The following is an 11,824-nucleotide window of genomic DNA, read 5'->3' on the forward strand; positions in this document are numbered from 1 at the left end:
AGGCATATATTCCCACTTTTTAACATTTTCTTTTTCTATTTTGTGGTTTTGTAAGAAGGTTCTAGGCTGATTGGCTACCTATGAGCCATCAAGGTACTTTCAGCATTTGTACTAGATTCCATTTCTATTCCTAATCATGAATGGCAATTATTGGCAAATCTATTGTGGTCAACTTATCCCGTAAATAGCCATATAGGCAAGGGAATAAAGTAAGCAATTAAATCAGAATTTAGCCTCATATCCTCATCTATCATGTATTGTGGTTTTTAGCTCAACGAGTATACTTCAAAGAATTCATTATTCCTCCGTTATTAAAAAGATATTAACGGGTTTCCTCTAATATCCAAATTCCCTGTTATGCATTCTATTTTTTCTTCTTCCCTTTTCACTTATTTTCTTATTTTTCATTCAGGGATATTGTCTCTCATATCAAAGACTCATGTAACTCATTTTATATTCACTTGTTCGGGATATTTGGAAATTGTTTTAACAGTTTTTTTTTTCTTCTTTCCCCCAACAATCACCTTCAACGGAATTATTATGTACATACCAACTTTGTGTTTGAAGTTTGAGAATATTACGTCAAGTGGAAATCATCTTCTTCAAGATGCTTACAAAGTATTAAACATATTAGTGAGTTATACAATTAAAATATACTAGTTATTTAGTTAGATATATTAGTTAGTTTTTTTTCATTGGATATATAAGTTTTATGAATCATTTGATGTCAATCATTTTTTCTTATTATTCAATATGATTTTGATTGTACTTGTTGTTTTTGTTTCAAAAATTGTTACAAAATCAATTCATGTCACCAAAGATATTATTGGATTGAGTCACGCACTATGTCAAACTATCAACCACGAAGTCTCCAAGATAAAACAGGTCAGATACACTGTATCGAAGTTCCACTCCACCGTAGAAAACCGTACTAGAATTACACCATCAATATAGCGGTTAAAGTCACTCTCAATATGATGATTAAAATTACTATCAATGTGTTACTATGACCACTCATAAATCAAAATGACTATGGCACAAAAAAACCGTTCTAAAAGACAATGGCACAAAAACCACTCATAGTGATATTAGGACCACTAAAAATTCGACGGAACAACGGCATAAAAACCGCTCTAAAAGTACAGTGATATTATGACCATTCAAAAATCGATGGAAATATGGCATAACCACTCTAAATATCAAAGGGACTACGGTATAAAATCGCTCTAAAATATCGAAGAAACAACATTGCAAAATCGGTTTAAAATATCAAAGGGGCAGAAATAAAGGGGAGAAATTGCTCTAAAATAAGTCGAGCAAAATAGAAAAAGGAGAAAAGAGAAAGTTGAGAAATGTATTCAAGAACTTGACACTCTTTATATAGTAATGGAAACAAACTCACGTATATTTTCTATCCAATGTGAGACTTTATTATTTATAGAGTTGAAAATTATTCGATATATAAGATTTGTTTAATGTAGGACTTCAACAATTTTTAAATTTACACATTAACATACTCTATGTTTTAACAAGACTTTTGTCCACTTTTCTCTCATCAATAACTTCTATAGAAAAGTTAATATGAGATTAGAAAAATAATTATTTCGCTACATTGTTTCTTAAAATTTTTTAAATAAAATTTTCATTTAAGCTTCGTTGATTTGTTTCTACTTTTCTATTTTTTTTTATTAGATTCTTAAGGTGTCCTATCAAAGATTTTAGTCGAATACAATTTTCCTTTTCCAAATTTGTATTTCTCTAACATATATGCTAACACTACAAGGAAATTGACGTTTCGTGACAGACAAAGTTTGTCACTAAAAGTCAAATTTTTTAGGTAAATGGCAAGAATATTCTGAGTGCCAGTGTCAACTTTTAGGGCGCATCTTGCTACATTTTGAATAGTGGTAGGACATGTTTTAAGGATTGTCACTACATGTTTTTGATTTCTACCTACTACGATGTCTGTCACTAAAAACTAGATAAATATAAATAAAAAATTGATTTATTCCTACGGTATTGTTTATCACTAAAAACTAGATAATATTAATAAAAAATTAATCTATTTCTATGATATTGTCTATCACTAAAACTTATTATTATTTATTAAATTTATTTTATTTTATTTTATCTCCTTACTAATTATAATTTCTAAATTATTAATACCAGTAAATTAAATTAAATTTCTAATTTATTTTTATTAACTAATGTCATTGAAACATACAATAAAGTATAATTTAATTTTACTAATTCTATTAAAACATACAATAAATAGTTATTTTGCTCAAAAAGATTCAATAAACTTTTCACATAAGCCATAATGAGTTTCTTAATATTTATTGTGATAAACTACAAACTAATTACATAAAAAACGGAAATAATCTTCCTAAACAAAATATTTGATAAATATTCAGAAAGAACGGTCCATTAAATAAAAATTTCATGTCCCCAAAGCAAGAATATAAATCAATAACTTTTTAAGAAAATTACAAGTTGCAGGCGAGGAATGTCCAAAAACAATGATACCAAGTTTAGGGAATAATTAACCACACAAGTGATTGATTAAGCGAATAGAGGACTCACTCCATATCTACTCTTCAAACATTTTTTGATTAGTAATTAAGAGAGATATATATAACAAGAAGGCGATAAATAAAAGTGCAGGGGTAATTCTCTTCTCCCTATCTTTTTCTACTAACTACCAGCTCATTTGTTTCTAATTTCAGCATCAAGATAAATACAACTTAAAATTTTGATAGTAGAAATAGTCAAGTCAACTTAAGAGTGTACTTAGTGATATGTTTCATATATTAAAAAAAAATTGCTTCAGAATTCAACAGTAGTACAAACAATTGTATAAATATTAAAAAGACGTGCATGAATGTGGATGCAATTTACAAATTCTAATACAATCACTAGTTTAATATTGTAAGAAGCGTATGAAAATATAATGATAAACAAACCAGATGCATTGTTACCCCGATGGCGTTCTATGCCTTCAACTGCAGCAGCGATGGCACTCACCTGCTCGGAAGCCTTCTCCTTCCTAAATATGGCATCATAAAGACATTTGGTGATATCTAGTATGGCAATGACTTCACCATTTTCCACAACAGGTAGGTGCCTGAATTTACCTTTCATTTGAACATCTTTCAGTTCATCTGCATGTATCTCAGGAACTTTAATGGCCTGCACTTTAACAGTCTGAGCTCCCTGTTTTGCAGTCTTAAAAGCATGATAATTTCCATCATTCCCTGCAAAGTGGAATTTGTCAGAATATTTACATCAAACTCAAATCAGGTAAATATAAGAAAACCAATTAACCTAGATAAGTGTTTTAAACAACATCTCAATTGCATATTATGTGTTCAATCCAGTCGAAACAGAAACACCCCTCCTTTGACAACATTATACACAGAATGACAAACATATTAATACGGATTATGTCAATGTTAACCAATATGATCAACCTCAATTGCATAGAATATCAGACCTATTTTAGAAAACAAGGATACTTAATGAACATGCTAAGGAAATAATTAAAAGATATAGATACTAACCATTAAAATAACCATGGTACCGTAGAATATTTGTTATAATTGTACCAGGATGAAGGGAGTTAACAATTATTTGCACTCCTTCTTCCTGTCAAACAAAGGTATATGCAAGGTTCAACATCAAACTCAACCGATAAGTTCACACCACTTAATAAAGTTGAATCATATGAAATTGTATAAATAATTTTTTGTGACTATACCTTCTAGCGCCTTGCAAGCTCATCGGCATGTAAAATATTCGCAAGCTTTGATTGTCCATAAGCAGAATAACTGCTATATCTGTAAAAAAAGCAGACAAGGAAGAGTGAAATTATATAACTCTTGGAATTTAAAATACTGAACATGAAAGGTTAACATTTTATATAAAAAACTATATTATGAGCCTTGTATAGAGAAAAGAATGCTTGTAAATTAACCATTGCAACCAGATGATTACACTGATTCATTGTTGATCTTATCGAAACGAATTCCTTCACTATATGCAAATCTGTGAGCCTCTGATGATACAATAACTATCCTGCCATCCTGGTTGCACTCTCTTATAGTTTTTTTTTCACAATCTCTAATAAAAGGTTTGTCAGCAGAAAATAGCCTACATAATAGTATCAAGTATTACCTTCAATTTTTTGTTTTGAAATTGACAACAAGAGAGTAAATAACAACTTTCTTTCAGAGACCATGCAATATATATATTACCTAATGTGAGGATACCATGCAATATATATATTACCTAAATGATTGGTTGCAAACTGCAATTCAATATTGTCTTGGGAAAGCATGAATGGAGTAGCCATAAGCCCTGCATTGTTACTTGAAAAGAAAAGGAAAAAATAATATTATTTGTTTCAACTTTCAAATGTGAAATCTATATATATTATGTAGCATCAATACTTCAAATTGAAAACGTGTTTCGTGTCTAATGGTGACACTAAACGAACACATGTAACTATATCTCAACTTTAAAATGTGTAATCTATACATCAATTATGTAGCACTAACACTTCATATTAAAGGCGTGTCTATGTCCGAAACCAACATAAGTAGTTATATTTATTCACTTCTATTTTTCAATTTATTACTAGTGACTATGTGTCAGTGTGTAGATTTCTCTACTCGTCCAATAAAGGTTTTCTGATTCAAGAACCGTCGAGGCCGATTCCGTAATTGTTGTTGTGTTAGTATTTCATAGCATATATATCTATACATAAAGACATATAAGACATTTATTTATACTCAATCTGAAATTTAAATAACATTAGTCCATATACATCTGAAAAAAGTAAGGTTAGAACTAACTTAGAATTTCTTACATTAGAATGTTGAGTGGAAGCCCAGAGGAGTTAAAATCAGCTGAAAATTTCCTGACAGAGGCCATAGAGGTAAGATCTAATTCCATAACATCAATTTTAGTTGCAGGAATTTCCTTAAGTATAGTTTTTCTGATATTCATTCCATTGTTCACATTCCTAACTGCCATAACAACATGAACACCATGGAAAGCAATAACTCTGGTTGTTTCCAAACCAAGACCACTTGATGCTCCTGAAAATATTCAACTACTAAATAATAATAAAATTGCAGATCACAAAAAATTCAACCCTCAAACAATCCATGAACTTCATCAAAGCTATGAAACTCATTTGGTGTGAAATTCAAATCAAAGAATACAGATTCTAACGCTGGAATATAATCCATGTTTGCTGTCAGATTAAGGAAGCACATCACAACATATATAGACCATGCTGGCATACAATATATTCCTACCATTTCATTACTAATTAAGAATCAAACAAAGAAGAAGTCATCCCTAATTAAGAATCAAAACAATAATAAGCACTTTATAAGATAAGAGGTAATACCTAGGGTCCTAATCTAAAGATCAAAATCTAGTATCTATGTAGATATGTATGAAAGTTCAGGAAAAAAACATCATCTCTATGCAACATTACATTTGGTAATTTTTTCACTTGTGGACCATACAAAGCTAATACTGAAATCAATGTAAATGAATGTTCATTGCTCATGAAGATTGTCATTACTATTTAATATGTTTTGTGATTTTTCAATTACCAATATCAAGATGTAGAAAATTGTTACTAGAGGCTGCAACTTACTTATTCAACATGAATTGAAGACTAGTTTTGCAACTTACTGAATATAGCTGGCTATCACAATAAACCAGGGACCCACCCAATATCTGCCTTGAAGAATCCGACACTTTGAAACGAAAGTGTCATAGATTTGAGAAGATTTATAGGTGAAGTCAACGGCGAAGCCTGATAATCCGATAAAGAGGTCTTGAAGGAAATGGATTTCGAGGAAATTGTGATGGAAGATCGATATTCATTTACTTGAGATGGAAGAACGATTTGAACAAAATTAGATGAACAAAATCAAATCGAAAGGAGAAGAAGAACGATTTGAGAGAAGATGAACGATTTTACGATTTGAGAGAAGATGAACGATTTTACGATTTGAGAGAAGAAGAACTAAATTGAATCGCAGAATATCGAATTGCTACAAGAGAGAAGAAGGGAAAAAGAATTGTTCCTAGAGAAGTAGAGCGATTTCTGAGAGGGAAAATGGAAAAACAGCTTCACCCTAACTGGAATGTGGAAAAATTTCTGAGAGGGAAGTAAGGGAAATGGGTTTAACGAAACATGAGAGAAATGAAAATGGGTTTAAGGAAACATGATAAAAATGAAAATGGGTTTAACAAACATGAGAGAAATGAAAATGGGTTTAACGAAACAGGAGAGAAATGGGAAGAAAGGGAAAACTATTTTCTACTTTAGAAGATTTTTTTGCATTTAATTTAAAAAATAAAAAACAGTATAATATTTTTAGAAACAGTGACACAGTAGCTAAAATTAACTTTAGTGACAGATAAAAAAATATCACAAAAATTGATTGTCACAATAGATTTTTTTTTTTTTTTAGTATAAGGTTAAGAACCAAGAAACACATGGCATATGCCATTTATGAAGGAAATTTATTCTTCCAAGGCATCCATGAGTTTTCCCCATGAATACGTTTTTCTCCAATCTTAAGTGAATCAAAAGTTGTCAAAGACTTGATCAATAAAGATGATTGGAAATGTGCATAAAGAGGATTATGTCCAAGATTTTTCAGCTTGTCAACATGGGGTACTGATAGACTATTTTGAGATGTTTCATTTTGCGTTATATTTGGCTTAAGTAATTTATACATGGACTTAATAATAATGAAATGGTTGAGTTTTGCATTGGTTTATTTCATTACATAATTACTAAAACTTAGTTAATTTTCGGATTTGTTTTTCATTTGACATGTCGGTCTTGTGCAAGCTATATCTTGAGCTACAAAATACCAAATTGGGTGATTTTAAAGGTCATAGAAAGCTAAGAGACAGAGTTACATTTGTTGCAGAGACAAAAATTATCAAAATCTTCGAGATTCAAGTGACTTCATGAGTGCACCACTTTTATAAGTAGTCCATCGTAAGTCAGAACTTAAAAATCTTAGAAAATTCTAACAACAATTAACAATACTCTTCATAAGTAATAGCTCGTTACCTTCATCATCTTTATGATTAAAACTGTGACCTAATTTATGTCGATTCAATAAGCGATACATATTTGTTTTGCTTTATTTTAATCAAATTGATATCATTTAAGTCACTATCTCAATCATAAAAATGAAAATGACCATTAGCGTATGCTTCTAAGAGACGATGCATGTGATTATTGGAATAACAATGTCTGAATTACAGGTGAGATAATTCCTTTCATGAATCCTTAATTTACATAAGCTACATCTCTATGTGCTGCTCCAACAAGTTTTCTTGGCACATTTTCCAAAATTTGGTTCACTCGCTGGATTCTTATTCCTTCTCAACCTTCACCGAGATACAAACTGAAAGAATCCTAACAATCGAACGTCCTAAAGAACTATTTCTCAATGTTCCTCATGAGCATTTCCTAAAAAATAATTATCTATAAATTCATCCTCATAAATTTGCAGTAAAATATCTCAAAGACCCACATACCTTTCATTGTTCATCTAGCCACTGAAACACCAATTTTAAATCTCAACACTTGATTTCCCAAGACCAACAACTAAACCATAAATCATTCGTTACATTTCTCCTTTTTCAATTTCTATCATTGAATAAAATTCTAAAACTTGCTCCTCCAAATCTCCAAATACTCATCACACCGTCGAATTTCATTCATTTCATCTTAAGATACAATATAAGGTCTTATTCATTATTGACTCTAATCATCTTAGTAATCTCACTAATGGAAACTTTTCTAATAATAGTACATCGTTTTTTGTAAATCTTCATACATTTCCATCCTTAACATGAACTATTTATCACTTGCCTACCTCAACTTCCTCAATTATGAAAGTTTTAGGCATTACCTGGTCCTCCATCTAACCTTGTGAATTTTAAATCATCAACTTAAAAATCAACCATCTTAGGGTCCCAAATCAAATCTCGAATAATCCCTCCGACCTATCAAAATATTAACATTCTCCTAGTAATTTTCATCCTTTAATAGACTCTCAAAACTTACATTACAACAATCTTGAAGTATTCTCGTACTCGATACTTCAAATTCCACTTAATAGTAACATGCGGTTCAATACATCAAGTCTTAACTCCTTATATTTTTCTGAACATCACTCAAAATTCACACTTACACATCTATAGTTTCATCCAAAATCACTATCCATACTTACTATCTCCTAAACCACAAAGAGATTTGTCACTTATCAACAAAATATATATTCTCACTCCTATACTCGTCATGAGATTCATACTTAATAATCTGAGTTGCGAATCTAGTTTAACTCGAATGCTTGACTTTACCCCTCAAGGTATCGACTATTCCTCAAAGTGTACTTTGTCTAACCAAGGTAGTATTCACCCATAATGTGTAGTGCCCCTTAACTTCAATACAAGCCTTTTCTTGGACGCCTGAGCACCAAAATGCTATTCCAAAATGCTATTCCAAAAGGCAGCCTCGTCTTCTCAACAATTCCATGATGTTCACATCTCTTTGACAGTTATCAAACTTCATCCAGTCACATCCTGAGATCTACTAGGAAAACATCTAATACTTTTCTTAACAAAAGTCCTCCACTTAGATCTTTACTTGAAATCGCCTATTAGTCTAACTTTAATCCATCCATACCCATCATCTTCGAGTTAACACCAACAACATAGCCTCAATAACCTTGGAACCATTTCATAAATCTCATGCCATCATGATTCGTTTCAACCCTGCTTGGCAATTCGTCATCTCGAAGATCTTTTCCACTTCTTGAATCCACTGCTAAGCTTTTCCTGAGTTCTAATCACCCTTGAACTTTGGAGGATGGTAACGACGAAAACCTTCCAATCCCCTTGATGCAGCAGCACAGATCGCTTTTTCCCTCTTTTCCAGATCTCGCAGAGTCTTTGCAACCGTATGTGCAACAATAGAAACATCCATGTTATTCATAGCTTCAACCATTTGATCATCCCTATTGACGTTCACTCTTGCAGCGTTGTTCCTTCTTGGAGGTATTGTTTCCTCATTACCAACATCAAGTAGAAATCTTAATACCACTTAGAATAATTCCAAAACTAACTTCTAACTATATCAACACATAATAACTACTCCTGATATGACAACTCAGACAAATTACTCCAACGCATGATCAAATAATGACTCCCAACCTACAGGTTGACCTACAATCTATAACCAAAAACTCCACATCCCTAAAGCAATCCAAACCAAATCTCTGATACCACAATGTAACACCCCAATTTTTAACAGCGCTGGTGTATTTTTTTTAAAAAAACAAAGAAATAAATAAGGAAAAAAATACTTTTGGATAAATATTTAAGTCGTTACACAACGACAAAAGTCAACAGTATTTACAAGCAGCATAATAGTTTTTGAAATACAAATCCAAAGCATTTACACATCAAAATAAAAGTCTAGCTGGGACTATGAGGCCTATCAGACATAGCTCATACCCCTGGGGTATTCTCGGTAGACACCTGTACAAAAGCACTGCCCCCAGAATTTTAACTCCCCCACGTCACATCAAAAAGTGGTACATGGACCCATAAAAAAAATGTCAAGGTGACAATATTGGTATAGGTACAGTCTTCCAAATTAAAATAGATACAACCAAAAAGAAAGACATCTAGTCCCTATACGTCCACCTAATCAAAAAAATGTCAAGGTGACAATATTGGTATAGGTACAATCTTCCAAATTAAAATAGATACAACCAAAAAGAAAGACATCTTGTCCCTATACGTCCACCTAATCTGATCATACTACAAAAACTGTACAACCCGAGTGATCTCCACGCGCCCCGCAAGATCCTCCTCACACAGCTCTAGGCTCCAGTCAGGTGTGTCCAACTACCTTCCCATCTACAGGGTACTCACCGGTAGAATGGTCCTGGTTCTCATCTGAGGGCAAAGCCCAGATTTCCACAATAGTTGTAAAGGTCACCAACCGAAATTAACAATTAACACATAACATTTAAGTTTTAAATGCACAAAATAACCTTTCAACTTAGCATGCACCTTAAGAGGTTTCCATATGCCAAACATGCATAAACAAAGTTGAAAAATGAAGTTTTAAACAAAATTGCACTGATGTATTCAAATACAAGGCTATTTCATAAGTCAGCAGCAAAAACAACATGTCTGTATTCGAATACAGCCTTCTGTATTCGACTACACATAAGTCAGTAGCTAAAACAGGATGTTTGTATTCGAATACAACCTTCTGTATTCAAATACACATAAAAAAATAGCAGAAAAACAGCAAAATTCAGCTTTTAAAAGGGTTTCGAACTCAATCAACACTTACACATAAATCCAAACAGTCACACTTAGCAATTATAGCACATTCACCATGACAACTTGAGTTTCGAAAAGGTTTTACAATCAATCACGCTTACACACAAATCCAAAACATTCACACTTAGCAATTATAGCACAATCACCATGACAACTTGAGTTCAAACACTCAATCATAATCTTGAATCAAACATGAATCGCGTGCCAAGCACCCTAATGCGTATATGCCAAAATGCATGAATTCTGAAATTCCAAACCAAAACCATCCCTGAAGGGGCATAAATCATAATTGTACTGCTTATCACAAGCCTTGTACTAATTACCAAGGTGCCACCCATCACAGACCCGCACAATTTACTAAAGTGTCGCCTATCACAGGTCTTACACTGTTTTCTATAGTGCAATCGCTCACAGATCAGCACAACTAGAGTGCAATCTCTCACAGATTAGCACGACACGTTAATCCCTGTAAGGATAAGATGAACCAACTAATCACATGGCATCATCTCGTGGCCCATCATGGTTACCACTATCACCATGGCCTCATCACGGTCACCATGTACTATGAAATGAATGAGCATACTCTGACTCTATCCACAACAATCTTTACGTAAATGCATATATTAAAAGATTCCCCATTTTTAATACTCATTTAACACTAATGATTTTCAAAGTCCACAAGAGCATACTCAAACATTTATTTTTCCACCACACACATCAAATTTAATCCACGATTTACATTAAACCTGATCAATTCAAAATCCACAAAATCCACACCAAGTTTAATCATCAATCACCACAAATTTCCACAAAATTCAAACATAACTCATGCGAAACTAATTTTCAAAAAACACACCTCAAACACATCAAATTTCATTTCCTCAACAACACACATACATGAATGAAATTCTTTTTCCACAAAATACTCATCAATATCTCCAAAACCGAACTCCAAAATTCACCCATAAAAGCATTTAATTAATTTTCCCCAAATCTACACCTCAAACCCAACACATTTATTTTCCACCCAACCGCAAATAAGTCCCCAAATGCAAACTAAAAGTTTGGAAGGTGCCCTTACCTTAACGATAGCTCTAACACACGATTACAGTACCACGATTAATTCCGATAAAATCTCCGCTCGCGACGTCGCTTTCTAAGTTTGCTCACTAGCACCATAGCGTGGAGATGAGCAACTTTCACTTATATCACTTATGGGAACGAAGCTTAGATCTATGAGGAAAGTGAAGGTTTGTGTTTGACGATTTTGAAATCACCAACACCGTTTTCCTTCGTTTTTGAATCAAAGAAGAAAAAGGAAGCTGGGAATCTTTGTTTTCTCACCCACCAAACCTTGGGTTTCTTTTCTTGAAGCAAAAGAAAGCAAAACAAAAGAAGAAGAAAGAAGGAAGGA

At 32.6% G+C, this 11,824-nt stretch overlaps 1 pseudogene; it reads right to left on the reverse strand.

Annotated features, from left to right (window-relative positions):
- Positions 1-2,778: 2,778 nt before the first annotated feature.
- On the reverse strand, positions 2,779-5,324 carry LOC101491867 (short-chain dehydrogenase TIC 32, chloroplastic-like; annotated as a pseudogene).
- Between the last annotated feature and the right edge of the window lie 6,500 nt (positions 5,325-11,824).

The sequence above is a fragment of the Cicer arietinum genome, chromosome 2, assembly GCF_000331145.2.
Source record: "Cicer arietinum cultivar CDC Frontier isolate Library 1 chromosome 2, Cicar.CDCFrontier_v2.0, whole genome shotgun sequence".
Taxonomy (NCBI): Eukaryota; Viridiplantae; Streptophyta; class Magnoliopsida; order Fabales; family Fabaceae; genus Cicer; species Cicer arietinum.